Source organism: Mobula birostris, chromosome 15 (genome assembly GCF_030028105.1).
Source record: "Mobula birostris isolate sMobBir1 chromosome 15, sMobBir1.hap1, whole genome shotgun sequence".
NCBI classification, from domain to species: Eukaryota; Metazoa; Chordata; class Chondrichthyes; order Myliobatiformes; family Myliobatidae; genus Mobula; species Mobula birostris.
Genome location: NC_092384.1, coordinates 34,189,003 through 34,201,378, shown reverse-complemented (window position 1 = coordinate 34,201,378; position 12,376 = coordinate 34,189,003). Strand labels below are relative to the sequence as shown.

Sequence of the window (12,376 nt, the reverse complement as noted above, 5' to 3'; positions counted from 1 at the left end):
ACATCCTTGACCATGACACCCAGGAGGCAACAGATGAAATGCTAGAGGAACTCTGCGTTAGGCAGCCTCTATGGAGGGGAATAAACAACTGACATTTCTGACCAAGACCCTTCATCAGGGCTGGAAAGGAAGAGGGTAGAAGACAGAATAATGTGTGGAGGTGGGGGAGAAGAGGGGGATGGAGTTCAAGCTGGCAGGTGATGTGAAACCAGGTTGTGGGGGGTGGGGGAGAGATGAAATAAGCCAGGAAGTGTTAGGCTAAAGGAATCTAATAAGAGAGACCCATAGACCATGGAAGAAAGGGACAAACTAGAGGAAAGAGATGGGCAGATGTGGAGAAGAGATGGTAGGAGAGTAAAAACAGAAGAGGGGATGAAAAGAGAGCAGGAAGGAGGGAGATAAATTACCAGAAGCTGGAGAAAGCAATGGGCAGAATAATAAGGATCGGTCATCCCATTGTCTCTTCTATGGCCACAGAATTTTCTGTCTGCTCCCTTTACTATCAGCTCTCCTATCACTATTACTCAGTCTGACTGCACCCTTTTCCCTTTGAGTCTCAGCAGGTCACAGTGCCAGCGACATGACAATTGTTGCTAGCCCCTGTATGAACATCCCTCTCAAGAGTATCCATAGTGTACCTGTTAGTGAGGGGAATGGTCACCTACACTGACTGTCCATTCCTCCAAGTTCTGCTGGCAGTCAGCCATCTATCCAAAGCTTGCACGTTGGGTGCGATCACCTCAGTAAGATTCTCAGTGAGGTTCTCAACTTCCCAGATGAGTATATCTAATGCCAGTTCCTGGGTGCACTTCCCACAGGTGTTGGGAAAGACTGGGAGGTTCCCCAGTTTTCTACATCTTGCATGATGAGCATTGCACTGTCCACATCCTGCTTACACAGAACCAAGAACTAAGAATGAACAAAATTATACCATGCCTATGCCTTTTCACTTTTTTTTAAGCAAGAAGTATTTTCACTCCACACACTAATGCCTCAGCTCCTCATTCTTACACTGACCTAACACAAAATAGCTGCTCCACTTGTCTCCAATTTATTGGTTGCTGCTAATTGGTGAGTGATCAACTAACTAATTTACAAATGTCTCTTTTACAGTAGCATTAGTGAAATTCACCAACTAACTTATCAGGAGATATCCAATCTCATATCTATTATCTAATTGCTACTTCAATATAATTATGAATAGGTTACATTAGATATGCCAAACATTACTAGCCATGTAAACGAACATCAGGCTTTAACAAACTTTATCAACTGGGACTGTAGCTGACATTATATACTGACACATTAGTGAACACCTTAAACTCAACCACAATCATCTCTATTTGATTGTTTCTTCATGCTTTCCATCTTTGTGCTTCTAGCAGCCTGATAACCTCTTTTTTGGATATTTGCTCCTTACACTTTCCAGCTGCCCCGTTTTAAAATCAAGAAGTCCTCCTCACATCACTACCTCCAAGGCTCTCAATTTTCAGAGAAGATGAGTTACAGGTAAATAAGTCTAGAAATGCAATTGGTGGGACTGTTCCAAAAACCAGCATCAACTCAGTGGTGCCACAGGTGACTAGGTAACTTCTTCATGTTTAACTTCCCTCACACAGAATAGTGGTCAACCCAATTGCAGAGAAAAGTCATGCAAAATTAGAGGGAAAATGTCCAGCAAGGTTTTGGATTCCTTAGCAGGCAAAGGGTCCAAAAAGAAGCTGACAGGCAAAGTCAAAATCAAAAAAAAACATTAACTAGAGTTTCAGAAACTAGCCATCTGTCACACTCTGGTTATGTTGAATCAGGCTGCAACTGGCCTGTCTGTTCCAGTTTGTGGCAACTCTCACAGGATGCTCATAACCAAAGATCAGGCTCCACCTTGAAATACTTTTGTCCCTCAGAACATCCAATTCAATCTGCATCTGGGGAGGGAGAGAGAGAGCAAAGTGAATATCTCTGTATGGGGAAGGTGAATCTGTTTCCTTCCTTCCATCCATCTCTCCCTGCTCTCTCCACAACTTAAATCTAGATTTTCTTCCTTTCTTTCCCTTCTTTACCAAAGGTCCTTCAACCTGAAACATCAGCTCTGTTTCCCTTTCCACAGATGCTGCCTAACTAACCAAGTGGTTACTATGTTTTCGGTTTTTACATCAGTCAAATTATGTTGCATGAGCAATGGCAAGGGCAGGGAGAAGCAAGAAGATAAACCAAGTCTGAGAGCCAAGACCTTCACTAACCTGAAACATCAGTGGTGAGACAGAAGACTGTAGGACCCACAAGATTCAAGATTCAGTTATCGCATATATATCGGAAAATACAGTGAGTTGTGTCATTTGTGTGAATACTTAACACACTTAAGGGTGTTGAAGAAAACCAAAAGCAACGAATAACATGAAACAACAGGCATCTGACCAGTGGGTGAGCTAAAACGAACTTACACTTTTTCAAATTAGTCTATCATTTTCAAGAATTAAACTGAAAAAGAGCATAGTATTCTCTGATTAAATTGTTTATATGTTTTATTTTGTTTCAAAACTGTGAAATCAAATTCTCAGACAGACAAATTGGAAATGGAAAGCTGAGGTAAAGAAAAACAAATAAATATTGGAGTATTTAATTAGACCATAATTCATAATCACAGAATTATGCTATTTGGCTCATCTGCTCAGCCATTCCATCCTGGTTGCTTTATCATCCTTCTCAACCCCATTCTCCTGCTTTCTTTCTAATAACCTCTCAAATTGCAGGGCGAGTTCTATCATATTATGATCACTCTCTCCTAAGGGTTCTTTTACCTTAAGCTCACTAATTAAATCGGGCTCATTACACAACACTCAATCCGGAATTGCCTTCCACTAGTGGGCTTAACCACCAGCTGCTCTAAAAGGCCAACTCATAGGCAATCTGCAAATTCCCCCTCCTGGGATCCAGAACCAGCCTTCTTTTCCCAATCTACCTATGTATTGAAATCCCCCATGACTATCGTAACATTGCTTTTTTAACAAGTCTTTTCTATCTCCCATTGTAATTTGTATCCTACATCTAGAGCACTGTTCCGAGACCTGTAAATAATTCCCATCAGGTTCTTTTACCTTTGCAGTCTTTTTAACTCTACCCACAAGGATTCTACACCTTCCACTCCTATGTCACCTCTTTCTAAGGATTTGATTTCAGTTTTTAACCAAAAGAGCCACCCATCCCCTCAGCCTACCTGCCTGTCTTTTGATACAATGTGCATCCTTGAACGTTAAGCTCCCGATTAGAGAGAATAAATTAATGTGCCAATCTAAAAAAGAGGGAGTGAAGAAATATCAAGAACCATTGATGGTGAAACAGCTATTAACACTCTTTGCCTACAGTTCCTATATCAGGATTTTGCATATATCCTGTGGAACCATGTGTGCAGGAGTGTCTCCAGCTGCCAGGGTTTGGACCCAGGACTTGAAAGCATGATGTGGGGCTGGAGTCCCCACGGAACATCAGGGTAATTTCCTGGAATGCACATTCTAGAGGTGGCTATAGTGCAGCCAGATAGAATTCCAACCTGCAGACTGTTCGAGTTAGGAATAGTTCACAGGAGTGGAACCTTGCTGTGTCCTGACAAGGACCTGTATGTTTGACAAAGGAGACGGTATGGCAAATAACATTAGAATGATGTTAGGCTCATCTATTCTCTTGCCTCTTTCTTGACCAACACGAAAATGAACATTTTCTCCTCAACCAAGCCGCATTCCCCAATACTTCACCTCTGACTTAGTTTGTCTATTTTAATGATGGAATTATATTTTGAATATATGAAGTCTATTTGTGAGTCAGGTCACTCGTCTGAGTGCTACTAGTACCATGTAACCCAGTACTACCTGTCGCATGGTCGGGTGGTCGGCGACTAAACTGGCTCCCCCACCAGGTTTGCCTGGTGAGGAGGGTGGCTAGACACCCTGCAGGATGAAAAACAAGACCTGTCAAAGGGCGGATGAACCCTCTCATAGGGTCAACGGCCATCTAGCAAACCCGTACCGTGAAGCACGGAAAGGGCATCCCTTGCATCGAAGCTCGGTCTGGCCATTCACTGCAACAGAACTTCCCCCAGCCGTCTTGGACCCCACCATGCCGCTGGATCCGGGAGGGGATGTTGAGAGGGTGGGTCTGGACCTGTGCAACCCCCTACTCACCTAAAATCCATTCACGCACACGCTGTTCCTTTCTGAGGAGTGGAGTACCACCCCACTAACTGACTGAAAGGAACCATCATCATCCTATGGGATGGATAGCCAGAGAGATTTGTGAATGAGTGCTCTTATTGAATTATTTGGCAACATTCAAGCAGAAGATTAGAGCCACTACACTTTTATCTTCAGTTGATTGGTCCCAGTCAAGGAATAATTTCAAGATACAACCACCATAGTTTAAAAGACATTAAGACAGACAGTTGAAAAGACAAGGCATGAGAGGTATGAAGCTAATATGGGCAAATGGGATAAGTGTACATGGCCAAAAGGGTCAGCATAGAACTGATGGGCTGAAGGGTCTGTCTTTGTGTTATGTCTCCATGGCTTCAATCCCTTCCATTTACCAACACTAACACTGAGTGTGATCTATATTCAGTGCCTAATACACCTGAAGAAGTAATTGTTAAAAATCCATTAAGAATCCATCAAGGGTTTTTAAGGCAAGGTAAAGAAATGCTTGCTAATGCTTCATTTGAAAACATGATCACAATGGCACTTTACTGCATTCACATTGGAATGATTCCCTGTATGCAATCAATATCCTCCTGAACCTTTCATTATCTTCTTGATGTTTTTTTTAATGTAATAATGTCAATGACTACTGGAAGTAAAATGATAAGGGTAGAAAGTCTGCAACCACTAGCTGCTGAAGTATGAATGAGGAAATTAACCAGACTACAAAGAAATTAGTCAGTCTTTAAAAATCTTTCATACATTCCAGTCAATATTATGTATTGCTGTTCAAGAACTGGCCTGCTACCTCCTCCTGTCTAACGACCTGGCCAGGGTATTAAGTGTGCAAGTGACATGACATTGGAAGAGGATGCTACAATGTCTTCAACATCACTGAGGGTGCAAACTCAGTAATTGTGAATTCCGAATGTCCCAGGTGCTGTTACCATTATCACCTGAAACGGTGGTCATGGATATGTAACTGACACAGTTTTAGCGAAGTGCAGTAGGAAGAGAAGGGGACAGTAAAAGAATCTAATGAAGAGACAAGACCCATTACAATCTGCCTATCTCCTACTGCTATTTTCATTAGAAAACTCTCCAGATGAAACGTACCATTTGTATTGTTCCTCTAGGACCTCCACTGATCTAACATCAATTAGAAACTGAAACAAGAAGAACCCTTGTGGAATTTCAGGATCTACCAGGAGGAGAGGAATTCTTCTCAATTATTTGTCAATTAAATGCTTTCGTGTCATATCATATCAGGATTGAATTCCATTTATTTTCAAGTTCAATCATAATCTCCAAATACAGGGAACATCTTTTTTATGTAGGAAAACATCTTTGATACATTCCTGGTCAATATCATGTGCTGCTGTTTAAGACCTGGCTGGGCTATCTTGTCTCATCTAAGGACCTGACCATAATGTGTTCTCTTTATGCCCACCTCTTGGGCCATGCCATCTCACCTCACCTAATGAACTAGACTGTGCCATCTCAGCTCACCCAAGGAGCAAGGCTGTGCTATCTCACCTCATCCCATGAGCTGAGCCATGCCATGTACTGGGTCAAAGGGCTGTGTCATGCTATCTTACTGATGAGCATCTCAAAAGGCATAGGAGTTAAATTGACTTGAATTGACTTTAGTGCAAGGCAGGGTGAAGGCCAAGGTCTCTGAGCTTCTTCTCAAGCCTGGAGGGAATTATGGTGTTGAATGCTGAACCGTAGTCCAAGAACAGCATTCTCACATAAACATCTTTCTTCTCCAGATGTGTAAGGATGGTGTGTAGAGCTGTGGCTATTGCGTCATCTGTCGATTGTTTCTGTCAGTAGATGAACTGTAAGGGTCCAGTGTGGGTGGTAGCATGCTGCAGATGTAGTCATTGACCAGCCTCTCAAAGCATTTGCTTATTATTGAGGTGAGTGAGTTCGATAACAGAGAGAAATACAGGGGAATAAACCACAGTGATAAAGGTTGTAATATTCATAAGTTCACAGTATTACAAGATTAACAAAGTAGAAAGATGTCCATGTCTTGACAGAAATCTGAAGTGATTGCGCATTGAGTGACTTCATGTATCAAATTTTGAAGTATGCTATTTCTGTTCCATTTCAAATTGTTTACCTGGTTTGTTCAAATTCACTTGTATTTAAAATACAAACATTTCTGAGGTATATTTCCACAACTAAACCCGTGTTCTTTGCTAATTAATTGTATTGAAGTTCTTCAGTATTTATTTTAACATAGCAATGACATAAAACTTGTTTTGACACTGCGCCACAATTGTGCCACTGCCTCAGGCATTCTTGTGCCTTTGCATCATAAATTAATGTGAGCAGCTACACATTTTTGCTCAAGTGATCAAAATCATGGTTAAAAAATACACATACAGTATTTTCATATTGTGAACTATGGTTACTTCATAGTCTGACTGTGATAGAAACAGTTCTGTCTCGTACATTGGTCGAGCTAATTTAAACAGATGTAGCCTTTCAAAAGAATAAGTGCATTTCCCCTGTAACTTTACTGCTCTCAAGTGGTACATTGTGCAATAACAGAGATAACATTCGACTCAGAACTAATGCTGTGTCGAGCTGACATTTTCTGCCTCCCCCTTCCCCGATTCACTGCAGAATTCAGAACATGCCAAACAGGCATGTTGGTTTTATACATACAAGTGAGTATGATTCACTTTGATTTGCTATTTGCTGTAACACAAAGAAGGAAGAGGTTCAGGATGTGGTGTGGAGTTTGCTGAGTGAAAGCCCATCAACGTAATGAATATAAAACAGAAATGTATCAGTGTTATTACAGTTCGCTGTTTATTGATAAGCGTGGATTTTTTTGTTGGTCATTGTATTGTATGTTCATGCTAATTTTCAATTTAGTATTGAAACATATATTAAACCTGATTCTGATTACCGGTACATGTTGTGAAATTAGTTGTCTTTGCAACAGCAGAGCATTGCAATACATAATTATAGAGAAAATACTGTGAATTTGGAACAAGTGCATACACTTACAAATAAATAAAATGTGTAATAAAACTCAGACGTGCAGGAAATATGCAGCAGGTCAGGCAGCATCTGTGCAGAGTGAAAACAGTCAATGCTTCAGGTTAATCAATTTTATTAGTTCTGACCCACCGAGTACTTCTAGCATTTTTTCTTTATATTTCAAATTTCCAGTAACTGCGCTCTGCTAAACTCAGCCAATGTAAGCTCGGCCTGTCAAACCTTTTCTCAGAAGACAACTCACCTATTTCGAGGATTCTTCTAAAAAACCTCTGAACGGATTCCAGCTCATTTAAATCACTCCTGATATGAGACCTGTGCTGTTCACAGTATATCATATGTGGGCTCACCAATGTCATCAATCTGAAGCATAACCACCCTACTTTATATTAAATTCCCCTGTTATTAATTAACAACATTCAGTCAGTTTTCCTTAACCACTCATTCCAGCCTTCTGTGAATCATTTACCTGGACACCCAGATCCATGTGAAGCACAAAGTCTTGCAATCTCTTGCATTTAGATAACGTACTTCCTTAAATTTTCCTGACAAAATAGTCGATTTCATACTTTTGCAGATAAAATTCCATGGATAAGATCTTCACCCAGTCTCCTTCTGTCCTTTTCACAATTTGCTTTCTCATTTGGGTCATCAACATATTTATCAGCTTTAGTCCTTTCATCTACGTTTTATGTATGTTAGTTATGAAATGTTAAGGACCCAGTTCACTTTGTCATCCTGCATGTTACATCTTGCCAAGAAAAGAAAGAGCCATTTATGCATTACTGTCTCATGTTATTATTAGGGAGGTCTTCTGTCAGCAGTAGTCTATTACATCCTAAGCCAAGAGTATTTTCTTGTGCAATAATCTTTGATGTGGCATATTATCAAATGCCTTCTGAAAATCTTAATAAATCCACCAGATCATTCATATCCTGCCACTTACACCCCTGTAACACACCTTTTCTGCCTAACATCCTCTTCTGGTCAGCACCTATTCCATATAATCTTTCCTGCTTTCCATCCCAACACAAACCCTCCTTTTTGTTTTCTCTTTCTCTATAACTTCAAACTTATTTTGTTTAAATTTTGATAACTGTGCTAAAAGACCACCAACTAGAAGCAAAACTTGAGTTAATAAGTATTTCCAACACTTTCTACTTCTGTAGCAATCTTGCCACACCGCTGCACACCACAAGGTGGTGCAGAGGAGCCTCCCTCACCTCAGCACCACAAATTCCGTTTTGAATGAGCTCCAAGCTAAGTGACGATTATTTACAAGAATATTTGACCATGGACCCTAATTCTCTGAGCTCAGCATGTCTTTTTCATCTGCTATCACGGCTGCCTGGCTCCCAGACACTGGTCATTGTGGCTCCAAAAAAAATCAATTCAATGACGCACCATGTGCAAGCTGAAATAAAAACAGAAAATGTGTCAAACACTCGACAGATCAGGCAACGTCTGTGGGAAAAGAAACAGAGTTAATGTGTCAGGCTGTAAGTTCTTCTATCAGAACCGAGAAGGAGAGAAAATAAATTTGCTTCAGGTTGGAGGGAGGGTGGAGAAAGAATGGAAAGGACAAAGGAAATATCTCCGAGAGGATGTTATTAGGTTTGACAAGGGGTTAAGATGCAGGTAGGTGATCTGGCCGATGGATTAATGAGGGTAGTTAGAAAAAGAGAACATGGCCCTTTGCTCATAAAAGCTATAAGATGGGAACCGATCGAGAATGAGATGACACACAAAGGGATTTAAAATTGTGAAATGCAAGGCTGCAACTACAGATGTCAGACTACGATAATGGAGAGCGAAAAACTGCCTCCTACCCCATTCAACTCTCCACCCCCCACCCCCAGCCCTACTCCACTCATTCATCATTGCCGGTTCTGCGACTGACTCTGTGTGAGTCAAATGCACTGTATCGTCCCTCAACTAGACCAACTACAATAATGAAGGACCACCTGCCCCAACTAATTCAGCAGCTCCTCTGACATACTAAGGCTGAAATGTATTTACTTCCTGCCTGTTACGCCGCTGGCGCTTAGGACAACAATGATGGTCTTTCCTCTCTGGCGGTATTCAGGGCTCCTTCATCATGTCACAAGCTCAGTTTTCACTTCTGTCAGTCATGCAAGTCCCGGGTGGAGACTCAGGAATGCTGTTGCAGCCAGGTGCACCCATTGTTGTTTCCGTAACAATTTTGTTTTGCCAGTTAGGGTTATTAGCCCCGAATTGAACCTCTGAACCTGGAGGACTGGTGGACCACTCTTTGACCTCTACCCTGTGATCTGATTGGCATGGGTGATCCTAACAAGAGCCAAAGCAAAAAACGCCTGACTCTGGCCAACATAGCTCTCTGGGTCATCGAGGTGTGTAAGCCTCCAAACAACAACGAGGTTGTTGTCCTCTTGGAGATAAGGCGGAAAGACTGCCGATGAATTCCAAACATACCTGAAAAACCAATTTGGGTAGTCAAGAGCATCCAATTTTTAAACTAGTTAAGGCTGGCATTCCACAGTTCCATTTTAAATTCTCTATATTGTTAATGCAGTATTCTGACAGAACCCTTTCTGTAATTTTTTTACCTTATCCTTCCAAATGTTTAGAAAATATGCGAAGTCCCATAGTTTCAAATGCTGGTTAAATATGTGTGAAAATGAATAATGCATGCACTCCCCAAATGGGGTTTAAATAGTCAAGGGAAGAGTTGAAACAAATTTAGGAATCAAATGTCCAACCTAGGTGGTGCAAAAATCACTCGAGCAATTGGAATACTAGTCAGGTGGAATACTACTGAAACTGTCCTGTCCTCAGTCTCATCCACCAGTTTTGTCCTATCCTTAGAGAGACAGGAGACCTATCCAAGAATTGAAAAGAAGATTGCAGCCAAGCCACCGATATTGGAGTTAGTTTGAAAGTCTGAAGAAATATGGGCCATGGAAGTGGGCAGTGGAGAGCAGTGTTTCTTCAAGTTTATAGGTGGCAATTTGCTGCAAAGATCTTGGCTGGACATTTTCAAAGCTACTTGGTATAGTTGGAGTCAGAGACATCAATCTTCCTTCAATTCAAAATCAGAATCAGGTTTAGTATCACTGGCGTATGTTGTGAAATTTGTTGTAATGCGGCGGCAGTACATTGCAATACGTAATAATAAAAACTGTAAATTACAGTAAACATATATATTTAAAAAGTTAAATCAGAAATCTGATGGAAGTAGGGAAGAAGCTGTTCCTGAATCATTGAGTGTGTGCCTTCAGGCTCCTGTACCTCCTCCCTGATGGTAGCAATGAGAAGAGGGCATGTCATGGGTGATGGGGGTCCTTAATGATGGATGGGGTCTTTTTTTTTGAGGCGTCTCTCCTTGAAGAATTCCTGGATGCTGGGGAGGCTTGTGTGTGCCCATGATAGAGATGACTGAGTTCACAACTTGCTGCAGCTTCTTTTGATCCTGTGCAGTGCCCCTTCCCACATACCAGACAGTGACACAGCCAGTTAGAATGCTGTCCACGGTACGTCTGTAGAAATTTACAAGTGTGTTTGGCGACATACCAAATCTCCCTAAACTCCCAAAGAAATATACTGTAGCCACTGTCATGCCTTCTTTTCTTTTCAAATCTTTTTATTGTTATATTATACAGGAAAAATAACATGAGTACATTGAAGTAACAACACTTACAGTGTCTCAAAAAAGACATTATCTTAAAGATCGAAAAAAATTTTTGTGATAACAAAAAATACCTACTAAACGGAAAAGTGAGAAAAAAAAGAACCCATTAGGTATACAACCCTGGAGTCATGCATCATACAAAAAGCTTCTAAAAATAAACATCAAACTGCCAGCAAGAAAAGAAAATATACTAAAAAATTTACAATTAGATCATGGAAAAATTATATCAATTAACTTAAATGATAATAATGAGCAAATAAGTCCTATCTTTTCTCAAAATCAAATAAAGGTTCAAAGGTTCGACTTCTAATTTTCTCCAAATTAAGACATAGCATCACTTGAGAGAACCATTGTGACAAAGTGGGAGCTGATGTATCCTTCCACTTCAACAAAATGGCCCTCCTAGCTATCAATGTAACAAATGCAATAACATGTTGGTCAGACACAGAAATACCATGAATATTTTGAGGATTTATTCCAAAAAGTACAGTTAATTTATTAGGTTGTAAATTAATTTTAAGTGCTTTAGAAATTGTTGAAAAAACTGACTTCCAGAACTGTTCCAATATAGAACAAGACCAAAACATATGTGTCAGTGTAGCTATCTCAGTTTTACATCTAGCACAATGACTATCAACATTAGAAAAGATTTTAGAAAGTGTCTCCTTTGTCAAATGATAACGATGAACAATTTTAAATTGAATCAGTGAATGGCTAGCACAAATTGAAGAAGAGTTAACCAACTCCAAAATCCGCATCCAATCCTCCGTCATAAAAGTCAAATTAAGTTCTTTTTCCCAATCCTGTTTAATCTTAGATAAAGGACGCTTATCCCATTGTAATAATAAATTATAAGTTCTTCCAATAGAACCCTTAATCAAAGGATTCATACTCATAATAGTATCTAACAGGTCAACCTCCAATATGTAAGGAAAATTACTTAAATATTTTTGTAAAAAATGTCTAACTTGAAGGTATTGCAGAAAGTGTAAGTATGAAAGAGAATATTTATCAATTAATTGTTCAAAAGACATCAATCTATCGACTGTCATGTCTTCTTTGCAATTGCATCAATATGCTGAGCCAGGACATGTCCTCAGAGATGTTGTCATCCAGGAACTTGAAGTTGCTCACCCTTTCTACTACTGATCCCTCTATGAGGACTGGTGTGTGTGCCCTCATCTTACCCTTTCTGAAGTCCACAATCAATTCTTTGAGTCCACAATCAATTTTACGGACATTGAGTGCAAGGTTGTGGCTGAGATAGCGCTCAACCAGTTGGTCTATCTTGCTCCTGTACATTTTGGTCTGTTTTTATTAGAACTGAACCAGGATTATTATTATCACCACAGGATGGAAATTCACTAAACCAGAAATGTGTCAATTAATTTACATTGAAATCCTCTTCTGACTTTAGCAGAATTTTCAAAGCAGAATTCACTGTACATAGATTCCATGTTTGGTGTAAATCAGAGGATGCATTCATACCCACTTAATATTACAC

General features: G+C 40.2%; 1 long non-coding RNA gene across 1 annotated transcript in view; it reads right to left on the bottom strand.

The window, feature by feature from the left end:
- LOC140210280 (uncharacterized) overlaps positions 1-7,539 on the bottom strand; it is a 36,446-nt gene extending 28,907 nt beyond the window's left edge. Inside the window, exon 1 of the long non-coding RNA XR_011889199.1 lies at positions 7,447-7,539. This is a non-coding gene — a long non-coding RNA (uncharacterized lncRNA). The remainder of the gene's footprint in view (positions 1-7,446) is intronic.
- Positions 7,540-12,376: the final 4,837 nt, after the last annotated feature.